This window comes from Bos javanicus, chromosome 13, assembly GCF_032452875.1.
Source record: "Bos javanicus breed banteng chromosome 13, ARS-OSU_banteng_1.0, whole genome shotgun sequence".
NCBI classification, from domain to species: domain Eukaryota; kingdom Metazoa; phylum Chordata; class Mammalia; order Artiodactyla; family Bovidae; genus Bos; species Bos javanicus.
In genome coordinates, this window is record NC_083880.1 from 10,534,935 (window position 1) to 10,554,837 (window position 19,903).

The 19,903-nt window shown below is 47.0% G+C and overlaps 1 protein-coding gene across 4 annotated transcripts in view; it reads left to right on the top strand.

Moving 5' to 3' along the window:
- Positions 1 to 19,903, top strand: part of LOC133258930 (ninein-like protein) — a 120,090-nt gene that overhangs the window by 14,694 nt on the left and 85,493 nt on the right. For 2 of the 4 annotated variants that reach the window (XM_061435667.1, XM_061435664.1), the window contains exon 1: positions 9,117 to 9,202. The exons of 1 other annotated variant lie outside the window; for it this stretch is intronic. The gene's annotated coding sequence lies outside the window, so the exon portion shown is untranslated. Of the gene's footprint in view, positions 1 to 9,113; positions 9,203 to 19,903 lie in introns of those variants that run through there. One more of the 4 variants, XM_061435665.1, reaches the window with a different exon arrangement.

Below are 19,903 nucleotides of genomic sequence, written 5' to 3' on the forward strand. Positions count from 1 at the left end.
AGGGATCTGAGTAGGGAATGGTGACAAATGCAGCTTGGACAGGTAGGAAGGACACTCCTGGATATGAGGCTCAGGGGTGTGGAGAGCGTTGTCATCAGCATTTTAGAATAAGGAGGGGTAAAGCTTGTGTGTGTGAGCTTGTGGGTTTGTGTGCATGTGTGTAATGGGGTGTGTGAGTGTGGATATGGGGGGGTGTGGATAGTGGAGCGAAAGTGTGTATGTAGAGGTGGATAAATGTACAGAGAGTTGCATATGTAGTGTGTGTGCAAGTACGTGGAAGGGGTGTATATATGTGCACACTGAAGTTTTGTGTGGTGGTGTGTGTGTGAATAGTGGGGAGCGAATACAGTGTTGTGGGTGCGTGTGCATGGGTGTGTGAGGAATGTGGGTGTAGTGGTCTGTGTTCATGTGGATATGTGAGTCGTGAGGTGAATATGGAGGGTTGTGTATGTACGTGGTGGGATTGTGTGTAAGCATGTAGTTTTTGTAGGAGCGTGTATGTGTGAATATTATGTGTGTTGAGTACTGCAGTATATGTGCGTGAAATTGTGCACGTAGTGGAGTGCTCATTAGCAGGGCGTGTGTGAGTGGTGGGGTGCATGCAGTGGAATCGTGTGAGTGGTGGGCTGTGTGTTGTGGAGTTTGTGAGGCGAGGGACTGCGGTGTCGATGTGAGCAGTGGGTATGCATGTGCTTGGTGGGATGTCTGGTGGGATTGTGTGCAGTGGGGTGTTTTGATGGTGTGTGTGTGTGTGTGTGTGCAGTACTACTGTGTTAAGTGTGTGTGTGTGGTGACTGAATAAAAATGACGTGAGAAAGAGTGATTCCTTGACCAGGTTAAAACATGCTTGGGTGAGAGACGGAGACAGAGGCTGGGAATCTCCTTTAAGATGTGGGCCAGGGCACGATTGTCCATCTGTCAGGCATTGTCTGAACTCCCGCAGCTTCTTCGAGGGGCTCCCACCCCTGACTTCTCTGAACTTCTCTGCCTGGTGGGACCAAGGAAGCCTCAATGTGCAGGTCTTACAGTTTGGGACTGAGAGGGTCTAGTTTGGGGGGTCCACTCGTGAATTCCCAGGGGGGCCAGACCCCCTAAGGAGGAGCCAAGGGGGCCGGGTCGTGGGGACACAGGGAGGGTGATGACTGAAAGAAGCCCAATGTGGGAGAGAGTCACCCACAGGAAGGGTCCTGGTCATCGAGCCAAGCAAAACAGGCCTGAGGTGAAACCACGGGTCCAAGGACTGTGAACTCAGCACATTCCACTCTCCTGAGTGAACACTTAAAAGGGCAAATGAGTTAAAACCACAGAAAAAGAGAAAGTGGGTCTGTAGTGAGAGAAGAGAAGGAGGTAGGTATGTAAGGAGGAGGGTGAGGGACCCACAGATGAGGAGAGGTGTCTGCACTGAACTGTGTCCCCCCACCCCACCCAGACTTAATATGGTGAAGTCCTGACCCCTAATGTGACTATTAGGAGACAGGGTCTTTAAAGAAGTGATTCAGGTTAAATGAGGCCATAAGGGTGGACCCTTAATCCTCTAGGACTGGTATCTTTATAAGAAGACACACCAACCATGCATGCCCTCAGAGGAAAGGGCACATGAGGACACCAGGGAGTGGAGGGGAGGACATCCTTCTGCAAGCCAAGGAGAGAGCCTGCAGGTTCCACCAACCCCACCAACACCTTGATCTTGGACTTCCAGCCTCCTAGAATTGGGAGACAATCAGTTCAGTTCAGTCGCTCAGTCATGTCTGACTCTTTAGGACACCATGGACCACAGCACACCAGGCTTCCCTGTCCATCACCAACTTCCGCAGCTTGCTCAGACTCAAGGCCATCAAGTTGGAGATGCCATCCTGCCATCTCTTCCTGTCATCCCCTTCTCCTGCCCTCAATCTTTCCCAGCATCAGGGTCTTTTCAGATGAGTCAGTTCTTTGTATCAGGTGGCTAAAGTATTGGAGTTTTAGCTTCAGCATCAGGCCTTCCAATGAATATTCAGGACTGATTTCCTTTATGATGGACTGGTTGGGTCTCCTTGCAGTCCAAGGGACTCGCAAGAGTCTTCTTCAACACCACAGTTCAAAAGCATCAATTCTTCAGCGCTCAGCTTTCTTTATAGTCCAACTCTCACATCCATACATGAGTACTGGAAAAACCATAGCCTTGACTAGACGGACCTTTGTTGGAAAAATAATGTCTGCTTTTGAATACGCTATCTAGGTTGGTCGTAACTTTCCTTCCAAGGAGCAAGCGTCTTTTAATTTCATGGCTGCAGTCACCATCTGCAGTGATTTTGGAGCCCCCCAAAATAAAGTCTGACACTGTTTCCACTGTTTCCCTATCTATTTGCCATGAAGTGATGGAACCGGATGCCATGATCTTCGTTTTCTGAATGTTGAGTTTTAACCCAACTTTTTCACTCTCCTCTTTCACTTTCATCAAGAGGCTCTTTAGTTCTTCTTCACTTTCTGCCATAAGGGTGGTGTCATCTGCATATCTGAGGTTATTGATATTTCTCCCGGCAATCTTGATTCCAGCTTGTGCTTCATCCAGTCTGGCATTTTGCGTGATGTACTCTGCATAAAAGTTAAATAAGCAGGATGACAATGTACAGCCTTGACATATTCCTTTCCAATTTTGAACCAGTCCATTGTTCCATGTCCAGTTCTAACTGTTGCTTCTTGACCTGCATACAGATTTCTCAGGAGGCAGGTAAGATGGTCTGGTATTCCTGTCTCTAAGAATTTCCCATAGTTTGTTGTGATCCACACAGTCACGGGCTTTAGCACAGTCAATGAAGCAGATGTTTTTCTGGAATTCTCTTGCTTTTTTGATGATCCATTGGATGTTGGCAATTTGATCTCTGGTTCTCTGCCTTTTCTAAATATAGCTTGAACATCTGGAAGTTTTCAGTTCAGGTACTGTTGAAACTTAGCTTGGAGAACTTTGAGCATCACTTTGCTAGCATGTGAAATGAGTGCAATTGTGTGGTAGTTTGAGCATTCTTTGGATTGTCCTTCTTTGGGATTGGAATGAAAACTGACCTTTTCTAGTCCTGTGGCCACTGCTGAGTTTTCTAAATTCACTGGCATATTGAGTGCGGCACTTAAACAGCATCATCTTTTAGGATTTGAAACAGCTCAGCTGGAATTTCATCACCTCCACTACCTTTGCTCATAGTGATACTTCCTAAGGCCCGCTTGACTTCACATTCCAGGATGTCTGGCTCTAGGTGAGTGATCACACCATCATGGTTATCTGGGTCGTGAAGATCTTTTTTGTATAGTTCTGTGTATTCTTGCCACCTCTTCTTAATATCTTCTGCTTCTGTTAGGTCCATACCATTTCTGTCCTTTATGTGCCCTCTTTGCATGAAATGTTCCCATCTTTGCATGAAATGTTCCCTTGGTATCTCTAATTTTCTTGAAGAGATCTATAGTCTTTCCCATTGTATTGTTTTCCTCTATTTCTTTGCCTTGATTATTTTGGAAGGCTTTCTTATCCCTCCTTGATATTCTTTGGAACTCTGCATTCAGATGGATATATCTTTCCTTGTATCCTGTGCCTTTTGCTACTCTTCTTTTCTCAGCGATTTGTAAGGCTTCCTCAAGAGAAGCATTTTGCCTTTTTTCATTTCTTTTTCTTGGGGATGGTTTGTACAATGTCATGAACCTCCGTCCATAGACACTCTGTCCGTCAGATCTCATCTCTTGAATCTATTTGTCACTTCCACAGTATAATCAAGCTGAGTTAATAAGCTTCTTTAGTTCTTAGGTTCGTGACATTGCTACATACGTTATCCAGGCTCATCAAAGTGTAATGAAGCAACAGTATCCACAAATGAATATGTTTTCCAAAAGTACTGAGGTCAGCACTTAGCCATGACTCCCAGTGAAAAAGAATCTGAATAAGGCAACTCTTTCCTTTAAAAGGATTAAAGGATAAAGTACTCCGTTAAGTCATCTGATTGCCGTTGTTTTAAGTTGAAAACTGACTATGAAAAATCTGTGAGTCAACACTATAAAGACAAATGCAGTATTTTGTGGCCGTTTGCCAAAGCACAGCCGTTTGAAGGTTTGCTGGCCATTCTCAACTCTCTGAAAGACATTGGAATTCATAGATAGCAATTTCATGATAGGTTATCAAAGAAAAACTAGGATATCTCTTCACAGAGAAAAACTACGCTTTTCCCCACTCGGTACTGAGACAATTGCCAGAAACATAGCATCAACATGAGAATCCAATAAAATAAGGAATCCCCCTCCCTCACTTACCAGGCTTTCTACTAATGTGTCTTGGGGGATATAAAGGTGAAAATTACTATGTCTGACTGCAGGAGTTTATAATCTAGGTGGGATTCAGAATTCCTGGAAGTCCCTGGTTAGGACTCTCTGCTTCCACTGCAAGGGGCATGGGTTCTATCCTTGATTGTGGAACTAAGATCCTGTTAGCTGCTTGGAGTGGCCAACATATATACATATATATATATATACACACATATATATATAATACATTATATATATAGCTATAGCTATAATCTTGGTGGGACTCAAACAACAAGGACTTACCAGGGGAACTTCAGATAATGATGTAAATAACAGATCAGGACACCAGAATGATTGGCACAAAGCAGAAGAGGACTATTACTGGATGACTTGGACAGATGGTCCTGAGGGTGTCTTCTCCAAAGTGATCAGGCTGGAGTGCAACCTTGATGAATGGATCAACTCAAGCAGAGAGAAGCCTTTCATGTCAAAAACACGAAGGCAGGAGCGCCAAGGGCATTCTCAAGAGGCAGCCAGTACATGGCTTTGCTGGAGCCAGGGCTTCATGAGACAAAAGATAGAAGTTGGAAAGGTGCACTGGGATGTCTGAACAACCCTGGACTAGGGTTTGTGAGCCTAGATTCCCCTGCCTAGTAAATGTGGAGCCATCAAAGCCTTGAGTAAAGGAATACATGGTTATGGGATGTTTGTCATTTGTCACAACACATAAATTGGAGGAGAAACATTGGGAGGTGGGGGCTTTGGGTGTAACCTGATAAGGTGCATCTTATGTTGTGAGTGGTCTTCAGAACTCTAGGGCCCTAGTTTCTCCCTCTCATACCTTAAAGTTATGCTGATCCCCACCCAACATGTCCTGAATGTTCTTTCTCTTGCATCATTGTGCCTGCATGCTAGGTCACTTCAGTGGTGTCCAAATCTGTGATCCTATGGACTGTAGCCCGCCTGGCTCCTCTGTCCGTGGGATTCTCCAGGTGAGACTACTGGAGTGGGTTGCCATGCCCTCCAGGGGATCTTTCTGACCCAAGGATTGAACCCCTCATCTCTTATGTCTCCTGCATTGGCAGGTGGGTTCTTTACCACTAGCACCACCTGGGAAGCCCCTTGCATCATTAGTCTCTCCAGACATTAAGCATGCTCTAGAGACAGAGAGCGGAGAAGGTGATGGCACCCCACTCCAATACTCTTGCCTGGAAAATCCCATGGACGGAGGAGCCTGGTGGGCTGCCGTCCATGGGGTTGCACAGTCAGACACGACTGAAGTGACTTAGCAGCAGCAGCAGCAGCAGAGACAGAGAGACTGAATGTATTTCTCATAGGATAAGATTACAAACTAACAAACAGAATTTGGGGTTAGTTTTTCTTCTAAATCCAGACTGTGGGTAAGATAATATCTTTTGAAAGGAAAGCACTGGAATCTACCACTGAGCCCAACTGCTGGTTAAATTTAAACAATACTGAGTTTGTAAAACAATTACAATCAATATGCCACTAGTAAGTAATGGTGAGAACAGAACACCTCATTTCTCCCTAAAGTGTTGGGTAATGTTTCAACTTCATCTTCCACCTAAGCAAGATAAGCTGGAAATGTTTCTGATTTTTTGAATACGGCCTTTAGTTAATAGTAATGTACTGATGTTAAATTCCTGATTCTGTTAACCATGATTGTATTAGATGTTAATTTTAGGGGAACCTGGTAAGAAGTATATGGAAACTCTCTGTACTATTTTTGTAAGTCTTCTATAAATATAATGCTAATTCAAAATAAAAAAATTTAAAGTAGGAGAGCCACATGGATGTGGAGGGTCAGCTTTTGGACAAGAATCTGCTCTCCACTCCCCACCATGGGTTGCCAGCATCTGAAATAAAGCAAACTAAAATAAAAAAAAGCAAAATAAAGTTTCCTTTCCACTAACCTTGCCTCTTTATTGGTTTTTGAGCAGCAAGCAGCAGGACTCCCACTTTCGGTTACAGTAAGACATACACATTGGCATTTATTTACTTACATATTTAAGACGTCTAATTCTTTTACTTATTTAAGCTGTGTTTTGTCTTAGTTGCGGCATCTTCGTTGCAGCACTCAGGCTGTTCAAGGGCTTCTCTGCAGTTGCAGTGTGTAGGCTCAGTAGTTGGAGGCTCCACAGCCCGTGGGATCTTAATTCCCTAACCAGGGATGGACCCAGTGCCCCCCCTGCATTGTAAGGTGCATTCTTAACCACTGGACCACCAAGGAAGGCCTCCGACTAGCATTTAATTTTTAAATATTCAAGGTGGAGGATTCCTGGTCTCCCTGCCTCCTTCAGATAAGTAGCCACTGATTAGCTCATTTAAACGTGATACATGCTTGTTGGGCTTCCTAGGTGGTGCAATGGTAAAGAATCTACCCACCAATCTGGAGACAAAAGAGATTCAGGTTCAATTCCTGGGTCAGGAAAACCCCCTGTAGGAGGAAATGACAATCCACTCCAGTACTCTTGCCTGGAAAATTCCATGGACAGAGGAGCCTGGTGGGATACAGTCCATGGGGTCCCAAAGAGTCAGATATGACTTAGCACACATGCTTATCCAGTGATTATTTTTAAAATTTCTAAATTACAGATGAGGAAACTGAGGAAACCAAAGGTTAAATGACTGGGTGGTTCACAAACAGCCAGTATATGGCACTATGATTCCCATGTTGTTATTGTTGTTATTCAGTCTCTAAGTCATGTCCAACTCTTTGTGACCCCATGGACTGCAGCATGCCAGGCTCCTCTGTCCTCCCAGAGTTTGCTCAAATTATATCCATTATATATACAGCTTTGACATACTCTTTTCCCAATTTTGAACCAGTCCACTGTTCCATGTCCAGTTCTAACTGTTGCTTCTTGAGCTGCATACAGGTTTTGCAGGAAGCAGGTAAGACGGTCTGGTATTCCCATCCCTTTAAGAATTTTCCACAGTTTGTTGTGGTCTACACAGTCAAAGGTTTTAGCATAGTCAATGAAGCAGAAGTAGATGTTTTTCTGGAATTCTCTAGGTTTTTCCATGATCCAGCAGATGTTGGCAATATGATCTCTGGTTCCTTTGCCTTTTCTAAATCCAGCTTGAACAGTTGAAAGTTCTCGGTTCACACACTTTTGAAGCCCAACTTGAAGGATTTTGAACATTACTTTAGCATGTGAAATGAGTACAGTTGTGCAGTAGTTTGAACATTCTTTGGTACTGCCCTTCTTTGGGATAAGGGCAAAGGAAAATACAATCTGTCACTGCTTCCACTTTTTTCCTTCTATTTGCCATGCAGTGATGGGACCGAGTGCCATGATCTTAGTTTTTTAAACGCTGAGTTTCAAGCCAGCTTTTTCACTCCTCTTTCACACTCATCAAGAGGCTCTTTAGTTCCTCTTTGCTTTCTGTCATTAGAGTGGTATCATCTGCGTATCTGAGATTGTTGATATTTCTCCTGGCATTTTGCATGATATACTCTGCATATAAGTTAAATAAGCAGGGTGACCTTAAACACCCCGGACCTACCCCTTTCTCACTTTTGAACCAGTCCATTGTTCCATGTCCAGTTCTGTTGCTTCTTGACCCACATACAAGTTTCCCAGGAGACAAGAAAGGTGGTCTAGTATTCCCATCTCTTGAAGAATTTTCCACAGTTTGTTGTGATCCACACAGTCAAAGGCTTTAACATAGTAACGCAGAAGTAGATTTTGGGGGGCATTCTCTTGCTTTTTCCACAATCCATCAAATGTTGGCAATTTGATCTCTGGTTTCTTTGTCTTTTCTAAACCGAGCTTGTATATTTGAAAGTTCTCAGTTCATATACTGCTGAAACTTGAAGGATTTTGAGCATAACCTCGCTAGCATATAAAATGAATGCAATTGTACATTAGTTTGAACATTCTTTGGCATTGCCCTTTTTGGAATTGGACTGAAAACTGACCTTTTCCAGTCCTGTGGCCAGTGGTGAGGTTTCCAAATTTGCTGACATATGGAGTGCAGCACTTTAACAGGATCATCTTTTAAAGTTTTAAATACCTCAGCTGGGATTCTGTCACTTCCACTAGCATCATTTGACATACAATTTATTCACCAGCTGGTGAGTGAGAGAGAACCCAAGCAAGCAAAGAGTAAGGAACAGGAGAGGAAAGACAGTCTTCACTCTGGCAACACGCACCGTTGGGAATTTAAGGGAATTTCCATTAACTGGAATCGACCAGGGTCTTGGCAGCTTGACCACCTCGGCGTGGCCTGACTTTCTGCTGGCCCCTCCCTGTCTGGGAAAGGTCACAGGCACAGCGTAAAGGCTCTGGCATCACTCTGAGCAGCAGAGCATGGTGCTCAACTTGGGTTTAAGGTGTGTTGCCTGGTTTGCTTCCAAAAGAGGATGCTAGACCGACACCTGAGAACAGGGGTGCATTGCTCACAGAGATCAGCAAAGTCAGCCCCTTGGTTCATCCCTTGAGGCTCTAAATTTTCCCAAGATGTTCCCGGGGCAGCGCGTAGCCCTCTCGTCCTTTAGGATCCCCACCCCGCCGACTCCAGACGGGGCCCCACCCACTGCGGGCCCGCCCACCGACCCCACCCACTCGGCACGGGCCACGCCCCTCTTGAGGGGGCCCCGCCCCTGGCTTTGCCCCGCCGCGGAGGGTCCCGCGATCTCTGGCCCCGCCTCTCCGCCCCGCCGCGCCCCTCCGGCTCCGCCTCTAAGTTGGGGCCCGCCCCCGACTCAGGCTCCGCCTCCCCTGGTCCCGCCCAGGGCTCGGCCCTCGTTGCCCCGCGCCAGGAGCAGCCTCAGCGCCTGCAGGCGGGGAGGAGAGCGGCTCCCGGGCCTCCAGACACAAAGAGCGGCGGCGAGACGCGGCTAGGAGCGGAGCGCACGCTCGCGCCCTTGGTCTGTCCCCGCGCGGACGGGACCCGAGACGCCGCAGCCCAGGTGAGCCGAGCGCGGGGGTAATCGCGCACCCGGGGGCGTACAGTGGCGGGCGCTGGGACCGCGGGCCGGGGCTCCGCGCCTCGCTCTGTCCCCGGGCCTGGGGGCCCCTGAGTCAGTCCGGAGGGAACTCGCTTCCCTCGAGACCCTGGGGCGCGGGGCGGCTTCGGTAGAGCCAGGCCCTCTCGCGGGTCGCGTCTGGGTTGCCGCTCCAGGACCTTGGCTCAGGTGGCCGGCGGGCGATCGGCTGGGGTGCCAAGGCGGCCGGGCCGGTCCTCTAGGCGGCTGCTGGCGTCCAGTTACTGCTCGGGATGAGCTCTGAGTAAGATCGCCTCACTGTGCAGAAGCTCTGCTTCCTACCTGCTTCCTTTTGCTGCATTACGAGTTTGCACTTGAAAAAATTGTTAGAAATAAGGACTCACGCTCTGGGGCGGAAAAGTTTGTTATGAGTTTTGTATGCTGTAAGTAGTTTTTGCAGAAGCGCGGCTTTCCTCCCGCGGGTGCGCTCAGTCGCGGATCCCATAAATCATACTGATAACTGGAAACTCCTTGTTGAGCTGTGTATTTGCACAAGATGGAAGTGAGGAAGTTCGCTCGGGTCCTTTCTGCTCCTGGAGACTTAGGCCGAGCTGTGGAACGGCCCCGGGGGTGGTGGTGCAAGGGAAGGGGGGGTTGGGGGCAAGAACTGGGAGCCGGTGGTCTTGTGATGGTCCAGGCTGGAGGATCGAGTGATGCTCGCGGTCCCACCGCCAGCACTGTCAATAGGACGGAGCGACGGTAAGCTGCTCTTGAGGGGCTGCTGCTGAAATTATAGTTCAGGTTCAATAAAAAAAATAGATAATCGTTTTTGCAGAATGGTAAAATAACAGGCCATCTCCAAAGCACCTGAATCTCAGATAACATTTTACGTCATCAAACTAGGAGAACAGTTTATCGAAAAGTTAGGGTTTTAACATTTTTTAATTGAGGAATTTATCTTATTTACCTTTTCTTTTTGGCCACTCCGCTTGTGGGATTTGAGTTCCCCTGACCAAGGATCCAACCTATGCCACCTTCCTGGAGTCCTAACCACAGGACCACCAGAGAATTCTGTTCAGTTGAGGAGTTTATATAAACTTTGATGGATAGCTGTTTTTCTCTAGCTCATGCTTACCCCAGACATTGCAGTTTGCAGGGCTTCTCGGAGATGGATGGGCTGTGTCATTGTGCACAACATGCTGGGGATTCATCCTTTAGTGTTACAGTAGTACCCTTACATATGAACCTTCAAGTTGTGAACTTTCAAAGATGCAAATGTGCATCGCATCACCATCAGGCAGGAGTGAAATTGCAGGTTGTCCTCCATCTGTGGCTGATGATCCTTCACCTCTACCATCTCCCACCTCCTTTAGTCAGTAACTCTTCTTGCCTGTTGTAACTCTCCTTGCCTGTTTAGTCAGTAACTCTTCTTGCCCCTGTGTGCCAGCTGTTGTACTGTAGTTTTTCAAGGTACTGTACTGTAAGATTAAAAATGTTTTCTTTATTTTTTTGTGTGTTTGTTTCATTTGTGTGAAAAGTATTGTAAACCAACTATAGCACAGTGCTATATAGCCGATTTTGTTAGTTGGGTACCAGTGCTAACTTTGTTGGACTTATGAACAAATTGGCTTTAAGGACATGTTCTTGGAATGGAGCTTGTTCATATGTAGGGTACTTACTGTAGTTTGATTCTGTGTCTTGAGTCCTTACGAACATCTGGTGGTGGGAAATAGAGTAACAGAAGAGTTGCAGAGTTCTATCTGAGTATTCAAGGTGTTCAGATCCTGCCCTTTTATGGTGAGTGGCTTTAGGTGCTGGTTGCTGGTTACTGGATGGTTTGTTTCTTTTTTTTGAAGATGGCGCATGTGGTGTTTGGGGCATGTGATAGATCCCTCTGTCCATGTTCTTTCTACGTTGGACACTTAGCTTTGGATCTTGCCACAAGCAGGCAGTTGCTGAACATCTCTATTCTTCTCTGACTCAAGATAGGTCTAGAAGAAGGAGGCAAAAACAGTGTCTGGCGTGCCTTGAAGTAGAAGTTTCAGAGGTGGAGTCACTTGCGTGGCATGGCTTCTGACTGAAGGAATAGTGCCCTCCAACTTGGAAGAGTGTTTCCAGTACCCAGGCCACTTTGCCGTCTGATTCCATGGTCATTCCCTAAAAAGTTGAGTGGCAGTAGCTGTAACTGGACTTTATGTTTGAACTTAACTTAGTCTTTGGCTTCAAGTGCAGTGAAGTGAAATGAAGTGAAGTCGCTCAGTCGTGTCCGACTCTTTGTGACCCCATGGACCGTAGCCTACCAGGCTTTTCTGTCCATGGGATTTTCCAGGCAAGAATACTGGAGTGGGGTGCCATTTCCTTCTCCAAGTATGAATTAGGAATTCAGGCTCAAGGCCAGCAATTTGGTTAATCACAAGCAGGAGGCCAGACTCTACCTGGAGCTATTTGGCAGGTGGTGGCAGCAGAAGGTTTTCCCTGCCCCAGCCCCAAGGTGACCTTGAGCCCGCTGGTGAGACCTCTCCACCAGGGGATTCTGACTGTCAGCATTGTTTGACTTGTGAACTATGGGACCAAGGGGTTCTTTTGGGCATTCTGTATTTTTAGTTTCTTGGTGGAAGTTGGAGTTTGCATCTGCTCTGATAGTTGCACCCTTCTTTCTCAACTCTGGATGGCCCTTCCTTAGACTTGGGGGCTGAGGTACAGGCTTTGGGTGGGCTTGTGTGGCTCATTGCACAGGTGGTGTGTCCCTGGTACCTGGGCCCCATGCCGCGCTGAGCTACTGTCAGAAATGGAGCCGATTCTCTTGGTGATTTCTGTTTAAGTTGTGCCTAAGCACTCACTGTGGGCCAGGCTCTCTTCTCAGTGCTTCGGGTAAATTCCTTTGGCTGGTGCTCACAGCAGTCTGCTGAGCTGGCTGTACTCTGGTTCCCGTCTCGAAGACTGGTACTTCATTGCCTCAGTGACAACGTTGTTTCTTTACATTAGAAAGAAAATGAGGGTTTTTCAGTGTTGGTGACTGAAAACCAAAACCAAAACCAAAACAAAAAAACCCATGAAGCTGTGACTAACATCATCTGTCTAGTCATCCTAAGTGCGGGACAAGAGAGGAACTGTCAGCCAAATTCCATCTGTGAACAAGAGTGTAGATGGCTTAATAAACTGGCCTTGCATTCTGTGGGCCTCCTGGATGTGTCTGTCCTTGGAAGTAACAATAACAACTAACAATAGTAACAAAAGAGCTGGAGTGTAGGAGTGTGGTTCACGCCAGGTGGTGGCATTGCTCTCAGGGTCAAAGATGGCATGAATTTAAGAGCCAGCATCACATCATGTAATGAAACATTCACAGATTTGGGGTTCAGTTTCAGGGCACAGGGGTTTCCTTGTGCCCTGGTAAAGAATCTGCCTGCAATGCGGGAGGCCTGGGTTCGATCGCTAGGTTGGGAGGATCCCCTGGAGAAGGGAACCACTGCCCACTCGTGTTCTGGCCTGGAGAATTCCATGGGCAGAAGAGCCTGGCAGGCTACAGTCTGTGGAGTCACAAAAAGTCGGACACGACTGAGCGACCTTCACTCTCTCACTTCAGGGCACAGGAATTTTGTCAACGATTGTAAATTCTCTAACAACCAACAAGACAGTCTGCTCAGTGGAGAGTTTGATGAGCAGGCAGGCTGTCATACCCCAGGGAGAGCTCCCTGTACCTGGACCATCTCCACCTGCCCTGCGCTCGGGGGTCCCGAGGCGCCGCTCCATCCAGCCACCTGGCCTCTCGGCTTCCGGCTGCGTCCCCGGAAGTGGGCAAAGCCAAGTAAAAGTGGGCAGCGTCACCAGTTCTCCAGCTGGGGCCGGATGACAGAGCCGGGGGTAGACCAGACTCTTCCGCTCACACTGGGGGACGCTGACCTCGTGATAACAGAAAGGGCTGTGCTGCCGCCTCCCGGGCGTGATACTGCTCACTGCAGCCACCACTGAGCCCCCTGGGCCCAGGTGACTGGTTCTGTGGTTCGGCTCCCGAGAAAGCCGCTGCTGTCTGAGGACCTAGATTAAGAAAGGGACAGGGCGAGTTTGCCCCTGGACTGGGCCTCTGTCTGCATCAATGACCTGTGCTCGCTGCTGGTCGCACTCTAACAGGTCGTTCGCAAGGTTGTACATAATTAATCAGACTTAGTCGGTCCTGCTCTGTGGCAAAAAAATAAAAACATAGCTGGTAGTTACATGCAGCAGTGTGACTTCAAAATTAAGCAGTTCTTGATACATTTTTAATTCTTTTTGAATACTCATTATTTCAAGTTGAACACACAAAATAAGGTGTTGACTGCCCTGCTGTGGATGCCCCTTAACTAAGTGACTGATCAAAGTTATGGTCCCAGATAACCTCCTGATAAGAGGTGCAGAGAAGGACACAGCCTTGCTTGGGGTATTGCTGCGGTAACCTGAATCTCGTGTGGGAAACAAACTACATTTGAGTCACATTCTACAAAGTAACTGGCCTCTGGCCTCTTTTCTGGGTATGCTGGGTCTTCGGTTGCTGCTCGGGCTTTTCTCTAGTTGGGGTAAGCGGAGGCTGCACTCTGGTTGCGGCGCGCAGGCTTCTCACCTCTCTCTGCAGAGCCCGGCTCCAGGGCCTGTGAGCTTCAGCGGCTGCTGCTTGTGGGCTGGAGAGCGCAGGCTCACGAGCTTAGTTGCTCTGCAGCATGTGCGGTCTTCCTGGATCAGGGATTGAACCTGTGTCTCCTGCATTGGCAGGCGGATTCTTTACCACTGAACCACCAGGGAATCCCTGGCCTCTGTACTCTTAAACTTTCAGGGCCAAGAAACACAAAGAAAGATGAGGAACTATTCCAGTTGAAAGAGTGCTAAGGGATCTGAGAACTATATACAGTGCTTAGCTGTGGACTGGATTCGGGGGAGGGTAGCTGTAAAGGACATTATTGGGTCAGTGGGCAAAATTTGAGTGTGAAAGTGGATGGGCCAATAGTATGCTAGCAATATCATGTTTCCTGAGTCTGATAACAGTGCTGTGACCACGTGCTTGTGTTTGTAAATACATGTGGGAGTAGGGCGTTGACCAAAAAGTTCATTTGGGTTTTTCTGTTACATCTTGTGAAAAGCCTGAACAAACTTTCTGGCCAATTCTATGTTTAGGGATAAGACGGCACATAGTCTAAAACTTCATGGGGTAAGGGGGAGGGGAGAAAATGATCATATGGACGTAGGATCAATGGGGCAAAGTGAAAGCAAGACATTGGTGAAGTTATCTAGGCAAAGAGTGTTGGCGAATTCTTTGTACTGTTCTTGCAACTTCTCTATGCATTTGAAATTGAAAGTACATCAGAATAAAAAGTTACAAAAACAAATGTCTGCCCTGGATTCACAGCAATGTAAAAATCTGCCACTGATAAAAGCTTACACTATTTCATCTTTTCTAAGATGTATTTTTTTCATCTTCTCACTTCTCTGAATTTGGGTTGAATTATTTTTTTTAATTGTTGTTGTTGTGCTGGGTCTCCGTTGCTGCACACCTGCTTTCTCTAGTTGAGGTGCATGAGGCCTGGTCTTCATTGTGGTGCACAGGCGTCTCACTGCGGTGGCTGCTCCTGTCGTGGAGCACAGGCTCTATGCTCACAGGCTTCAGTGACTGCAGCACTTGGGCTCGGTGGTTGTGGCACAGGGGCTTAGTTGCTCCGTGGCATGTCACATCTTCCCAGCTCAGGGATTGAATATGTGTCCCCTGCATTGGCAGATTCTAACCCACTGGACCACGAGGGAAGTCCTTGCGGGTGCATCTTACGATCAACGCTGTCTTAGAATTCATTGTGTCAAGTTTTGACAGAGTTTTCCTTTCTTTGTCCTTTGTCTTAGCATCAGAGGCACCTTGGGTTTGATGAAATGTGGTATTCTCTCTGGGCTCCCCTGGTGGCTCAGACAGTAAGGTATTCTCCCTGGCTGTGTTGTTTGAAGAGGTGGGAAAAGAAGATGGTGCTTTGAGTAGCTTTGTGTGTCAAGTTTCGCTCACAGGAAGTTTTACTCAGCTAGTGTCTTTGCCCCAGGCCAGATATCTAGCTGCCTTTGCTCATTTCCACTTCTGTGCCTGCTAGGTATTTCAAACTCAACACATTCCAGGCTGGATTTCTGTGTTCACCTCTACCCCCAAACTGCTCTTCCTCTGGGTTCCTGTCTCAGAGTGGAACCTGACTTTTAGCCAGAGTTGGCTCAAAATGGGCCCCTGAGAGGAGCGCAAGGACCCGTCAGTGCTTACAGAGATGGGGTGTGGGTGCATCCCGGTCTCACCTGGGACACAGGCTGATTTTAGACTGCCTAGTTTTTGTCTTTGGGCTCCAAATATCTGTGCCTCGTTTCCCCCATTTGTCAAATGAGGATATTTTCCTCAAGTCTATCAAGATAATGGACAAGCAAGTTCAGTAACCATAAAACTCTGAAATCCTGTGACTTAAAACAGGAGAGCATTTTAGGAAGACTTTTATAGTATCATTCAAAGTGAGCTCCCCGGAGAAAGCAATGGCACCCCACTCCAGTACTTTTGCCTAGAAAATCCCATGGACGGAGGAGCCTGGTAGGCTGCAGTCCATGGGGTCACTAGAGTCAGACACAACTGAGCGACTTCACTTTCACTTTTCACTTTCATGCATTGGAGAAGGAAATGGCAACCCACCCCAGTGTTCTTGCCTGGAGAATCCCAGGGACGGGAGGCCTGGTGGGCTGCCGTCTATGGGGTCGCACAGAGTCGGACACGACTGAAGCGACACAGCAGCAGCAGCAAAGTGAGCAGCAGCAAAGTGAGCTCCCATGAAGCAGACCTGCTCTGAGCTCCCATGTCAGTGAGGGCAGGGGTATGGGCAGCCAGTACTTCCTCCCAGGCTTCTTTCCCGAATGGAGTCCGGTTCCTGGGTGAGTCAGGGTGGTGTTGGTTTTACACTGTATGCTGGCAGGCGCCACCAGGAGCAGGGCTGTTTTATAGAACTGGCCGTGCCTGGTGCTCCCAGGGTCCTCTCCACCCTGGGGCCACTGGTCAGTGTCACTGGAACTTGCGTGGCATCGTATTGTCTCACTAGTCTTGAACCGCTCATGTGTCAGACTTGGGAATGGCTCCATCTGAACCTTTTTAGCCCCGTTTGATTTAGGAAACTGCATCAGCTCAGGATGGTAACAGTTTACTATTTTGTTTGGCATGGACTTCAAGCAACTGCAATAGCAAAATACGGTGATTTCCCCATGGCCTGGTTTCTTCACTGCTGTGTTTTGTCTACATTTTGGGTGATTGCTTCTTGGCATTTTTTGTACAATAATTTTATTTATTTTTTTGTTTCTGGCTGGGCGGGGTCTTTGTTGCTGTGAGGCCTTTTTCTCTAGTTGCAGTGTGCAGGCTTCTCGTTGCGGTGACTTCTCTTGTGCACAGGCTCTAGGGAGTGCAGGCTTCAGTAGTTCCGGTATGGGGGCGGGCTTAGTTGTTCTTCCGCACGTGGGATCTTCCAGAATCAGGGATGGAACCCATGTTGCTAGTGGACTCTTTACTGCTGAGCCACCAAGGAAGCCCACTTCTTGGCATCTCTGAGTCTGCTGCTGGGCCACTGAGTTGTTGGTGTTGACAGTGACCTTCACAGCAGGCTCATTCTTCAGAAGGAGAAACCCAGGGTTTCTGAGTTTTGCTGAATTCTGCGGACTTTTAAATATGTGTAGAGAACAAAGAAGATCAGCAATTTTGTGTGATTTGCCTTTAGGCTCCTAAAGGCTTGGCTGGAATTTAAGATAAGAAAGTTGGATAACACTGAGCAGGGGCAAATTGTTCCTGCCACTGCTAAGTCACTTCAGTCATGCCCGACTCTGCGACCCCATAGACGGCAGCCTACCAGGCTCCCCGTCCCTGGGATTCTCCAGGCAAGAACACTGGAGTGGTTGCCATTTCCTTCTCCAATGCATGAAAGTGAAAAGTGAAAGTGAAGTCGCTCAGTCGTGTCCGACTCCTAGTGACCCCATGGACTGCAGCCTACCAGGCTCCCCCGCCCATGGGATTTTCCAGGCAAAAGTACTGGAGTGGGGTGCCATTGCCTTCTCCGAAATTGTTCCTAGGGTTTTCTAAATAGATTTTGTAGTCTTTGTTATTTTATTCTCTTGTGTTCTTATTGCCAACACAAAATGAGAAAGGTTCTGGCAAAGGGAAAGTTTCTTAACAGATGAATAGAAATGGACTGGGACACAGAGTGTTGGGTTAAAGTAATGCTTTTAATTTGGGGGACTATCCGAGTTAATGTTCTTTCCTTATAATTAGGTTTCCTAATATAAAATTCTTGCGTAACATTAGGACGTTCTTGGTTTGGTTTCGAGCTAGAAGGACGTTTTCTCATATATTCTGGATTTCAGATTCCTGAACTTAGTCATGGAAAAACTTTTTTTTTTTTTTTTTTGGTATTTAAAACTGCTTTGTGGGTTTATATGCTATCAGTAGGCATGAGGCAGGATGTAAAAGTTGGTAGTTCTGTGTAGTTAGACCTCAGTATGTGTTCACTTACCAACTCTGTGACTTTGAGCAAATTACCTAACCTCTCTATGCCTCAGTTTCCTTGCTTTCAATATAAGGATGATAATACATATACATACATATATATATATATGGATGATAACAGCACCTCCCTCACAAGGCTAAATTCCTCAGTTTTAGGAACGTGCCCATTAAAAGATGAGTGCTCAAGAAATACTAGTTTTGTATTATCAAAAGTTTATTTAGCAAGAGCGAGCATTCTGTGGAGGTGTCAAAGGTCGAGACATCTCTCCTGCAGCTCTGGCTGTCCGCAGAAAGTAGACTCCAGTGCCTGCAGGCTTTAAGAAAACCTCCTGGAGCCTGTTTTACTTTTTCTGTCTTAACGTTTAAGGTCACTTGACTGAAATAAAAATAAATTGCAACGGTTATCCTACAAAGAGAAACTACTCAGAATGGCAAAATATGCAAACATTTCAAAAAATGATAAACACAGATTAACTTTAAGGAAAGAGTATATTCACCAGGATGCTCTCATTACCCTGCAGGCTCCGTCCTTGCCTCCGCTGTGGAGGCAAGCAGCATGCGGAGTCGAAAGGTGTGCTAGATTTCTGCTTTGTTCCGCTAATTTCTGTAGTTTTGTTTTTTTTAAAGATGAGGTTTGTGTGATGATACAGTTTACAGGTCTGTCCGTTTTCACTGTTGTTGAAAACACACACCTGGTGACTTCCTGGTGGTCCAGTGGGTAAGACTCTGCTTCCAGTGCAGGGGCACGGGTGCCGTCCCTGCCTGGTTGAGGAACTAAGATCCTTCCTGCTGGGCTGTGTGGCAAAAAAAAAAAAAAAATACACCTGGTGTGCTGAGTTGTTCCCTCTGGTTAGGCTTCTAGTTTTTTCCTAAACAGTTAGGAACTTTCACATAGCATTCTATGAAAAATTTTAGGTTTCCTCTTGTCTTTCTCTTTGGATATGAAAGCACACCCCTTGGTTTTTTCTTCCAGTCCCACCTCTGCTCCTTTATGTGGCTGGTGGGATGGGTGTGCAGTGGGGTCTCTGACCAGAACATCCTCAGTGGCCCCTCCCTGGGAGGTGGGTGGGAGTGTCAGCCCTCTCCTCCCCACCTCTGCCCCGGGCCAGGGAGGTGGAGCCAGCTCACCTGCACCCTGGGTGGAAACCTGTTGCTTGAGCTGTTTCAGTCTGGTTTCTTTAGTGATTAGTGAGAGATGGAGTATTTCCTGCCATACCAGTAAACAAGGCTGTCACAGCCATCAACAATTCCAGCCCTCCAAATATGAATTTCTGAACTCTGAGGGCACCCGGGAAGAACAATGCCTGCAGTAAGGCAGCCATGAGGTTGCACCATTCCCTACGGTGAGCACTGAGGAAACTTAGGACGTGAAAAAACGTAGGATACTGACCCCAGATAGCTGAGATGCATGTGAGAGGAATGATTTTAGTGGGCCCAGACTCTTGCATCTTCCTATATGTAGAAAAGTGCTAAATTCCTTGAGATATCTGGTTTTCTTTAATTCACAAAAATAACTTTTGATGTTCAGACTACTTGCGCTTTGTTGCAAACCTATATAACCTGACACCCTCCCCCCCTCCCCCAGGGTTACTTGAGATTACTTTAGGCTTGAAGTCCTAAAAATTCCCACCAAAAACCCGTAACTCTCAACTTTTAGGTTGTGACTCTTTTTTAAGTTGACATTAGCAAGATTGTGTCTGTTAAGTGTTTATTTATTTGATGAAGAAAAGCAAGATCACGCCTGTCAGAATCAGCCCGTCTTCCTGGGTATCCTGAGGACATTGCTCTGGCAGGTGAACCCTGCAGACAGCAGCAGGGGTGCTTTGTGCCGACCTTCTGGTCTGTTCTTGGACTAACCCTAGGGAAGTTTTTTAAAAAATGACCTCTCTCGCTCATTAGTGTGAGCAAGGAGCCGTCACACTAATACCCACTCACTTCAACACTGGGATCTCAGACATTTTGGAAATGAAACAAAAGGGTTTATGTGAAGTCTCTTCTGGAATTTCTGGCTTCAATAGAGAACCAAACGCTGATAAAACTAGCCGGTTCTGTGACCAGTAATAACATTTCTGTAACGACAAGTGTCCTGGGACCTGCACCCTTGGGTCTGCTCTGCCTGCCTCACTGCTGGCTGCAGTGTGCTCTTGCCTCTTACTTCGGACAGAGAA